This window comes from Entelurus aequoreus, linkage group LG17 (genome assembly GCF_033978785.1).
Source record: "Entelurus aequoreus isolate RoL-2023_Sb linkage group LG17, RoL_Eaeq_v1.1, whole genome shotgun sequence".
Classification (NCBI taxonomy): Eukaryota; Metazoa; Chordata; class Actinopteri; order Syngnathiformes; family Syngnathidae; genus Entelurus; species Entelurus aequoreus.
The window spans coordinates 26,539,381-26,549,833 of NC_084747.1; positions in this window are offsets into that span (position 1 = coordinate 26,539,381).

Genomic DNA, 10,453 nt, shown 5'->3' on the forward strand with positions numbered 1-10,453 from the left:
TATTGATTTATTTGTACACATACTATTTAATTATTTCTACACATAGTATCTATTAAATTCTGCACATAGTGTTTATTTCTACACATACTATGTATTTATTTCTACACATACTATTTCTTTCTACACATACTATTTAATTATTTCTACACAAACTATTTATTTCTACACATACTATCTATTAAATTTTGCACATATTGTTATTTCTACACATTCTATGTAGAAATAAATACACATATTTATTTATTTGTACACATACTATTTATTTGTACACATATTTAATTATTTTTACACAAATTATTTCTACACATACTATCTATTAAATTCTGCACAGTGTTTATTTGTACACATACTATGTATTTATTTCTATACATACTATTTCTTTCTACACATACTGTTTAATTATTGCTACACAAACTATGCAATTATTTATTCCTACACATATTTATTTATTTTTACACATACTATTTATTTATTTCTACACATACTATTTAATTATTTCTACACATACTATTTAATTATTTCTACACATACTATCTATTAAATTCTGCACATAGTGTTATTTCTACACATACTATGTAGAAATAAATACACATATTTATTTATTTCTACACATACTATTTATTTGTACACATTTAATTATTTTTATACAAATTATTTCTACACATACTATCTATTAAATTCTGCACATAGTGTTTATTTCTACACATACTATGTATTTATTTCTACACATACTATTTCTTTCTACACATACTGTTTAATCATTTCTACACAAACTATGCAATTATTTATTTCTACACATACTATTTATTTTTACACATACTATTTATTTATTTCTACACATACTATTTAATTATTTATTTCTACACATACTTTTTTATCACTGCACTGACTGAATATACTGAGTATATATTTCTGTACAAACAGTAAATACATCAAATATTTCTTTGTGCACATGAAAGTTTGTTCCTGCTCTGATGAAATCAAAGTGCGTGTTCCGACACGACCTTCGTGGGAGTCGCCAGGAAACAATCCACGCTGGAGTGAGCGCGGCAATGAAGACAGTGAAACTAAAATGTGTAACTTTGCCACTTTTTAAGACATTCATTCTTTCATGAGCAACTCTTTTTTTTTTTCTTTTTTTTTTTTAATTAAAGTTTTATTTATACATTTCAACAATCAAATAAGTACAAAAGTAGTACAAAACAGTACAAAAAGAATACAAAGCAGCGCCAGGGGGTTATAAATTCAAAGTAACTAAAATAGAATGCAAAAAAACATATATATAATATAAACAAAGTGCAAAGCCATAGGCTCACTCAATTTCAGTAAACAACTCAAATTTGGAACACAGCATAATCATCTTCACAGCTTTCTGGTTGCTAGAGGTAGAGAGTGTCTTAATGTACAGTTCTAACTCTTTTTTAAAGGCACAAAAGACAGGTCGGGTATTGAGAAACTTACATTTATGAATACAAAATTTAGCCAATAGTATAATGAGGTTGCAAAGGTAAAATTCCTTTTCAAATTTTTGTTCATATAGTGTAAAACCAAATATCACATCTTTAAAACAAAGCACAAATTTGTCATGAATATTGTCCAGGATGAAGCGACAGATGCCCTGCCATAGTGATCGAGTGCTTTCACAAGTCCAAAACAGGTGGTAAACAGTCTCTGGATGCATGTTACATAAGGTGCAGGTAACATCAATGTCCTTCTTGTATCTAACCATCACAGTCTTTACAGGGTAATAACGATGAATGATTTTAAAAGATATCTCTTTGACTTTGTTGGTAAGTAAATACCTGTTAGGAAGGGACCATGTTTTGACCCAGCAGATGTCATTCACAATATTATTCCACAGCGCAATTACATAGGAGACAGACACACAATCATTTTGGAATAAGCTGCGGATTTTTCTGTTATTTTTCTGATCGAAGCAAAGTTTCCCCACAGGAGTGTCAAGTGGATCATTCACAATTTTTACAGCAGAAAGAGGAGATGAGTAAGCCCTGTACAACATAACAACACCCGTTGGAATGGCATCAAATACAATGGCAAATTGTTTGGGAGTTACAGGGACCTTAAAGTGGTTGAGAAATTCTTGGTAATTAAAAAGTTGACCTTCCTTATTGAAAAGCTGACTCACTAAAATAATATCATTGTTGAACCAATTGTTGAGGAAAAGAGATTTCCTTTTGTAACATATATCTTTATTGTTCCAAATGAAGTATTTGGTAGGTGAGAAATTGTGCTTGTATATAAGAGACCATGCCAGAAGGGCTTGTTTGTGGAAGTTTGAAAGAGCAACAGGAATCCTATCAATGCTGTAGTTACACAATAGCAAACATTTTAGGCCTCCAAGGTTAGAAAATACATGATGAGAAATGAAGTTCCAAATTGAGGTAGGGTCTTTCAAATAGTGTCTTATCCAATTAATCTTGAAGGTGTTGTTTAGTGTAGTGAAATCCAGAAAGTTTAGACCACCCTGATTATAATTGTTCATTATAACACAGGGGTTGGCAACCCAAAATGTTGAAAGAGCCATATTGGACCAAAAATACAAAAACAAATCTGTCTGGAGCCACAACAAATTAAAAGCCATATTACATACACATAGTGTGTCATGAGATATAAATTGAATTAAGAGGACTTAAATGAAACTAAATGACCTCAAATATAGCTACAAATGAGGCATAATGATGCAATATGTACATATAGCTAGCCTAAATAGCATGTTAGCATCGATTAGCTTGCAGTCATGCAGTGACCAAATATGTCTGATTAGCACTCCACACAAGTCAATAACATCAACAAAACTCACCTTTGTGCATTCATGCACAACGTTAAAAGTGTGGTGGACAAAATGAGACAGAAAAAGAAGTGGCATAAAACACGTCCTAGGAAGTCGGAGAAAGTTGTACATGTAAACAAGGTGAGTTCAAGGACCGCCAAAATTAGTAGGACAAAACGGCGCTCGCCAAATACTGGAATCAGTGAAGCATGTTTAATATAAACAGTGTGCTTTATAACAATTAGGGAGGTTTGTGTCATGTTTGTCATACAGAAACCATATTAAAACAAAAAATATATTTTTTCCCCCTCATCTTTTTCCATTTTTCATACATTTTTGAAAAAGCTTCAGAGAGCCACTAGGGCGGCGCTAAAGAGCCGCATGCGGCTCTAGAGCCGCGGGTTGCCGACCCCTGTTATAGCAGATTTCTTAATATAATGAATTTTGTTTTTCCAAACAAAGTCAACAAGTATTTTGTCAATAGTTTTACATATTTTTTGGTTAACATCTAAAGAAATAGCCGCATACGTAAGCCTGGAGATACCTTCTGCTTTGGAAAGCAAGGTTCTGCCTTTTAAGGATAAAAATCTCTGTAGCCATTGGTTAAATCTTTTCTTAGTTTTTTCTACAATTGGATTAAAGTTCAAGACCGATCTAGAACTCTGATTTTTAGTGATAAGTATTCCTAGGTAATTAATACTATCCTTAACTGGAATTTGACATATAGATATCATTTCACATCTCTTCACAGCCATTAGTTCACACTTATTCACATTCAGACGGAGACCAGAAGCCAAGGAAAAAACATGAATCACATCCAAGGCAAGAGGAATTTGAGAAGAGTCCTTCAAAAAGATTGTTGTGTCATCAGCCAGTTGGCTGATAGTTATTTCTCTGTCTAATATAGAGATCCCCTTTAAACAGCTAGATTTTATAAGAACCGATAGCAATTGGGTGGCTAACAAAAATAAATATGGAGAAATAGGACAACCTTGCCGTATCCCACGTTTTAATTCGAATCTTGGGGATGTACCAGATTTTAGCTTTATTGAACTATTGCCATTGCAGTACAAAGTCTTGATTGTTTTGCCGAAGCCAAATTTGTCAAGTGTCCGGAAGATAAATTCATGTTCGATCGAGTCAAAAGCTTTGTAGAAGTCCAGGAAAAGCAGGAAGCCTTCATCATTAATGACCTCTGGGTAATCCAGTATGTCAAGTACAAGCCTGATATTATTCGAAATGTGTCTCCCTCTCATAAATCCTGACTGTGTCTCATCAATTATGTCATCCAGAACCAATGTTAAACGTTTAGCAAAAATAATAGCTACAATCTTATAGTCATTGTTTAGGAGGCTAATTGGACGCCAATTATCAATTATCAGTAAATCTTTGTTTGGTTTGGGTATAAGGGTAATGAGGCCTTGTGTTAAAGTTGGAGGAAGGGCACCTGTATCAATACTTTCACAAAACACTTCTAGTAAGAAAGGAGCTAGCTCTTTTGAAAATATTTTATAGAATTCAGATGTAATACCATCCACCCCAGGAGATTTGTTATTTTTTAAACTATTAATTGATTCCACTACTTCCTTGAGACAGATTGGACGGTCACAGAATCCCCGGTCAGCTGTGCTGATTGACTTAGTTTCAGTTAAGGCATCCATAAACGAAATAGCATCACTTTCACAGTATTGACTATTGTATAATTTTTTGTAAAATTGAGAACAATAATTTGCAATCTGTTTTGCATCATTGCAAATCAAATCGTTTATTTTCAGTTGATCAATGGTGTTGTTTTGAGCCTGCGATTTTTCTAAACGAAAGAAATACGCAGAGTTTTGTTCACCTTCCTCCAGCCATTGTTTTCTAGATCTTACAAAGGCTCCTTCTGCTTTCGATTGATACATTTTGTCTAATTTATTTTGGTTTTCTTAGAGACTTTCTTTTTCTTCTGCTGACATATTATCTGGACATAAAGAGGATAATGCAGTAATGATGGAAATCACATTTTCTTCCTCAGAACGCTTATTCTTAGCTAGATTACTGCAATATTTTCTAATAAATGTACCTACCTCATATTTAAAGAGTTCCCAATTACTACCATAATTGTTTTGGGTTTTGGCTTTATTAAAAAACAATTCTATTAGATCTTTAATCTTTATTTTAACTGCTTCATGACATAAAACCGAACTATTGAGTTTCCAGTATGAGCTTTTTAAACAATTGTGAGAGGGATGTGTAGAGATGTGAATCTGTATAGCTCTATGATCAGTCAAAGGAGTGGAGAGAATTTGAACAGTAACATTGTTTTGCAGTGATTTAGAAATTAACCACATGTCGATTCTAGATTTTCTTGAGCCTGACTTGTTAGACCAGGTAAAGGATGTCTTATCAGGATTTTTATATCTCCAGGCATCAATTAGATCAAGCTTTTGCATTAGTAACTTTAGAGCTGACACTATTTTGAGAGCCTGGTGGCCATCTATCAAGTGAATTGTCAATGACAGTATTTAAGTCACCTCCTACAAGTATATAAGCATTTGGAAATTTGGCAAGCCAGTGTAGGATTCTATTTTCCACCTCATTATATAAAATAGTATTGTCGGGCACCGAGTTATATCCATAAATGTTAGCAACTATAAAGTTCTGAATCTCAAAAACCTGGCCATTTTTATCATAGTCACTATGATGCAATAGGACTCCTGTAATATTGTTTCTGAAAGTGCCAACTCCACCAGAGCGCTGTGATGCATGAGAGCAATATATCTCATTACCCCATTGAGATCTCCAGAACTTTACATCATCATTCATACTGTGTGTCTCCTGTAAAAAACATACATCTGTTTTACATTGTTTAAGAAATAAGAATAAAGCTTTGCGCTTCAAGTTCTGCCTTAACCCCCTGGCGTTGAGAGAAACTACAGATAAAGACACAAAAATGATTTAGAATGAGAAATTGCTTTGAGTTAGAAACAAAGCAACTAGACGCTGCGGGAACAACATCATATTAATATTCAGAAAAGTGCAAAAAACTGGCTCGTGAGTAAGTTGTAACTCTTCATCTATCCCAGGGGTCACCAACCTTTTTGAAAGCAAGAGCTACTTCTTGGGTAGTGATTAATGCGAAGGGCTACCAGTTTGATACACACTTCAATAAATTGCCAGAAATAGCCAGTTTGCTCAATTTACCTTTAACTCTATGTTATTATTAATAATTAATGATATTTACACTTAATTGAACGGTTTAAAAGAGGAGAAAACACGAAAAAAATGACAATTAAATTTTGAAACATAGTTTATCTTCAATTTCGACTCTTTAAAATTCAAAATTCAACCGAAAAAAAGAAGAGAAAAACTAGCTAATTTGAATCTTTTTGAAAAAATAAAAAAAATAATTTATGGAACATCCTTAGTCATTTTTCCTGATTAAGATTAATTTTAGAATTTTGATGACATGTTTTAAATAGGTTAAAATCCAATCTGCACTTTGTTAGAATATATAACAAATTGGACCAAGCTATATTTTTAACAAAGACAAATCATTATTTCTTCTAGATTTTCCAGAACAAAAATTTTAAAAGAAATTCAAAAGACTTTAAAATAAGATTAAAATTTGATTCTACAGATTTCCTAGATTTGCCAGAATAATTTTTTTGAATTTTAATCATAATAAGTTTGAAGAAATATTTCACAAATATTCTTCGTCGAAAAAACAGAAGCTAAAATGAAGAATTAAATTAAAATGTATTTATTATTCTTTACAATAAAAAAAATAAATTTACTTGAACATTGATTTAAATTGTCAGGAAAAAAGAGGAAGGAATTTAAAAGGTAAAAAGGTAAATGTGTTTAAAAATCCTAAGGTTGTATTTTTTCTCTAAAATTGTCTTTCTGAAAGTTATAAGAAGCAAAGTAAAACAATTAATGAATTTATTTAAACAAGTGAAGACCAAGTCTTTAAAATATTTTCTTGGATTTTCAAATTCTATTTGAGTTTTGTCTCTCTTAGAATTAAAAATGTCAGGCAAAGCGAGACCAGCTTGCTAGTAAATAAATACAATTTAAAAAATAGAGGCAGCTCACTGGTAAGTGCTGCTATTTGAGCTATTTTTAGAACAGGCCAGCGGGCTACTCATCTGGTCCTTACGGGCTACCTGGTGCCCGCGGGCACCGCGTTGGTGACCCCTGCTCTATCCATTCTCTTTTAACAAAGTAAAGTCCAGAGTAAGTTAATGTCTGAAAGGTGTATCTTCAAGCTGGAAGAGGGATTTCTTTTTTCTCAATAAATGCCCGACCACCTACAAAGTAGGCAATTTTTCCTGCCTTGCGAGCTTCATCCACCAGTGGCCATAACTTCATTCTTGCTTCTCTGTCGACTTTACAGAGATCCTCGGCGAAGCGCAGCCCGTTGCCTCGCAGGTAAGAGGTTCATGAGCAACTCTTGCTTGTTCAAGATTAAACAATGACGAGTTGTCCAACATGAAAACAGGAAGTGGAAACAAAATAAAAGCGCTGGAAAGGAAATGATCTTCTTGCGCTCACAGAGGTCTCAAACCGGAGCTGATCATGTTTGCCAGTCATCCTTCAAGTCCATCATGAATAGTTTGGGACCCAACATTGACCCCTGTGGGACACCTCATGTAATGCATCTATCTTGTCTTACCTTTTTATTCACCGTAAAACATTTTACTGATCAATATATTGTGCTTTATTGATTGAACTGTTTTTTAACCAATCAATTTACCCATTGTGTATGATTTGTTGTTCGTTAATACCAAATATATTCATTTTCCTAACAGAAAACCACACTGAAATTAGAAATATTAAACATTGAAATGTTATTATATCTCCTCAAAAAATTAGCATGCTAAGGTTCTTTGCTAGCGTTTTAGCTCATTCTGTACGTTTTAACCTAAACATGATTTTTGATACTTGGAGCCATCTTGGAAGTATAGTAACGTCTCTTATATTAGCATACTGATGTTAGCATGCTAACATTTTATGCTAGCTCTTTTGCTAATTGCTACAAAGAGGTCATGTTGGTATTTCCTTTTAATCGTGTCACGTGCCAACATGAACAACTTTAGCATGCTAACGTTTCATGATAGCTTTTAAGCTAATTTTGTTATGTTTTGACCAAAAAAGAACGTTTTATTGTACTTGGCGCCAATTTAGATTTAAATTTAATTTAAAGTCTCTCATATTAACATCCCGACGTTAGCATGCTAACATCTTATGCTATCTTAAGAGCTAATTTTGTAAGTTTACGCCTACAAATAATGCATTTTGGTATTTCCTCTTATCTGATCAGGTAATAGCACCATTAGTATGCTGACAGTTTTCACTAGCTTTTCAGCTAATTTTATATTAGCTATATACCCCCGCGACCCCAAAAGGGACAAGTGGTAGAAAATGGATGTAAGTATATATTCAATTCAATTCAATTCAATTATTTATTTATTTCGTACTTGGATGTGTACATTTCAACAACATTTCAACAATCTCACATACCTTACTGCATTCAATACACAGCCATGTCGAAAAGGAACAGGATGAAGAAAATCTTATATTTCCTGCCCCTTCGCACAAAAGAAACATTTTCTTGGTATCTCTTTGCCGGTAGTGCATTAGAACATCCAATGCAACAAATCAATACAAAACAATATATCACATATGCACACACAGGCACCCACACCCACACGCACCCACCCACCAGGGGCGTAGACTCTAGAGTAGTAAAAAAGGCTACAGGACATGTATGACCCAGTTGACAAGAAAAGTTATTGTTGCCTAAAAACTACAAGTTTGTACCCCTACCCAGTGCACACACTCATAGAAATTAATAGAACAAACAATCAATGAAAAGAATAAACAAGCAAGATAAGTTGAACAAAAAATAAATAAACAAAACAAAAACTGAAAAAATAAGGCAATCACTCAAACCAAACAAACTGAAAAAGAACAAGGCAATCATCCAAACCAAACAAACTGAAAAAGAATAAGGTAATCATTCAAACCAAACAAAACTGAATAGAACAAGGCTATCATAACAAGGTATCATTCAAACCAAACAAAGCTAAGAACAATGTGATCATTCAACCAAGGATCCATAGTGCATGTCGATAAAGAAAAAAAAAAAAAAAATAAATAAAAATGAAAGGAAAGCTAGACTATACAATACCTACAGTCATGTAGGATAATGTAAGCGTTGTTTTTTTTTTGTGTGTTTATTATTATTTTTATTTTTTATTTTTATTTTTTTCCCCTTATTTTTCCCTTTGCGTCCCTTTTGTCAGTGCTCATATAACATCATAGTTCTGTTTTTAAAGACTTTTTTTAATTGAAATGTGTTTTTACATTGCTTTATTTCATTATGGAGAGAGTTCCAGAGTTTTACTCCCACCACTGATGTACACATTTGTTTTGATGTTGTTCGTGCAAGCTGATGCTTAAAGTGCCCTTTCCTTCTTCCTTCTTTTTCTATTAAAGTGAATTTTTTTTGTAGATTTGTTGGTAGCTCTTGACTACTAGCCCTGAACATAACCAATAATGTCTGCTGCTCAACTAGTTCATAAAATTTGTAAAGTCCTGAGCTAATAAATAATCCATTTGTGTGCTCTCTATAACCTGTTTTGTGTATGATTCTGATCGCTCTCTTCTGAAGGAGGTACAGTGGCTTTGTGTTACTCTTATATGTACTACCCCATATTTCCACACAATAATTGATATAAGGCAGTACAAGTGCACAATACAGTGTACGCATTGCTTTATAATCTAATACATCTTTTACCTTATTTAATATAAATATACTTTTAGCCATCTTTTTTCTAACATGTGAGATATGCGATTTCCAACTAATATTATCATCTAAAATCACTCCCAAAAATCTAATCTCAGAGACTTTTTCAATGCTTGTTCCAGCTATTGACAGTACAATATTTTCAGGCTTTTTTCTCTTACTAAAAATCATGAACTTAGTTTTTTTCAAATTCAATGATAATTTGTTAACGTCAAACCATTTTTTGAGTTTGACCATTTCCTGTTCCATACTCTTTAGTAATTCATTTAAGTCATGTCCAGAGCTGTAAAAGTTGGTATCGTCAGCAAATAATACAAAATTGAGTAATTTTGACACATCACAGATATCATTTATGTATAAAATAAATAGTTTCGGTCCCAGAACAGACCCTTGTGGAATTCCACACTTAATACTCATATTTTCAGATGTATTAGCAGCATATTGTACATATTGTTGTCTGTTATTCAAGTAGCTATTTAACCAATCTAAAACTATTCCTCTCACACCGTATGAATGTAATTTGGATAAAAGGATAGAGTGATCGATTGTGTCAAACGCTTTCTTAAGGTCTATAAACACCCCTACTGTGTATTTCTTACTATCGGTGGCTGTTGTTATGTCCTCAATTATGTTCATCACAGCAGAGGCAGTAGATCTGTTTGAACGAAATCCATACTGGCTCTCGCTCAACAACTTGTTTTTTTCAATAAAATGGTCTGATTTTTGTACAAATATTTTTTCAAGCACCTTAGAGAATTGGGACAGAAGTGATACCGGTCTGTAATTAGTAAACATGTGCTTATCCCCATCTTTAAAGAGTGGAATAACCTTTGCTACCTTCATTCTATCTGGGAAGGTCCCTGTAT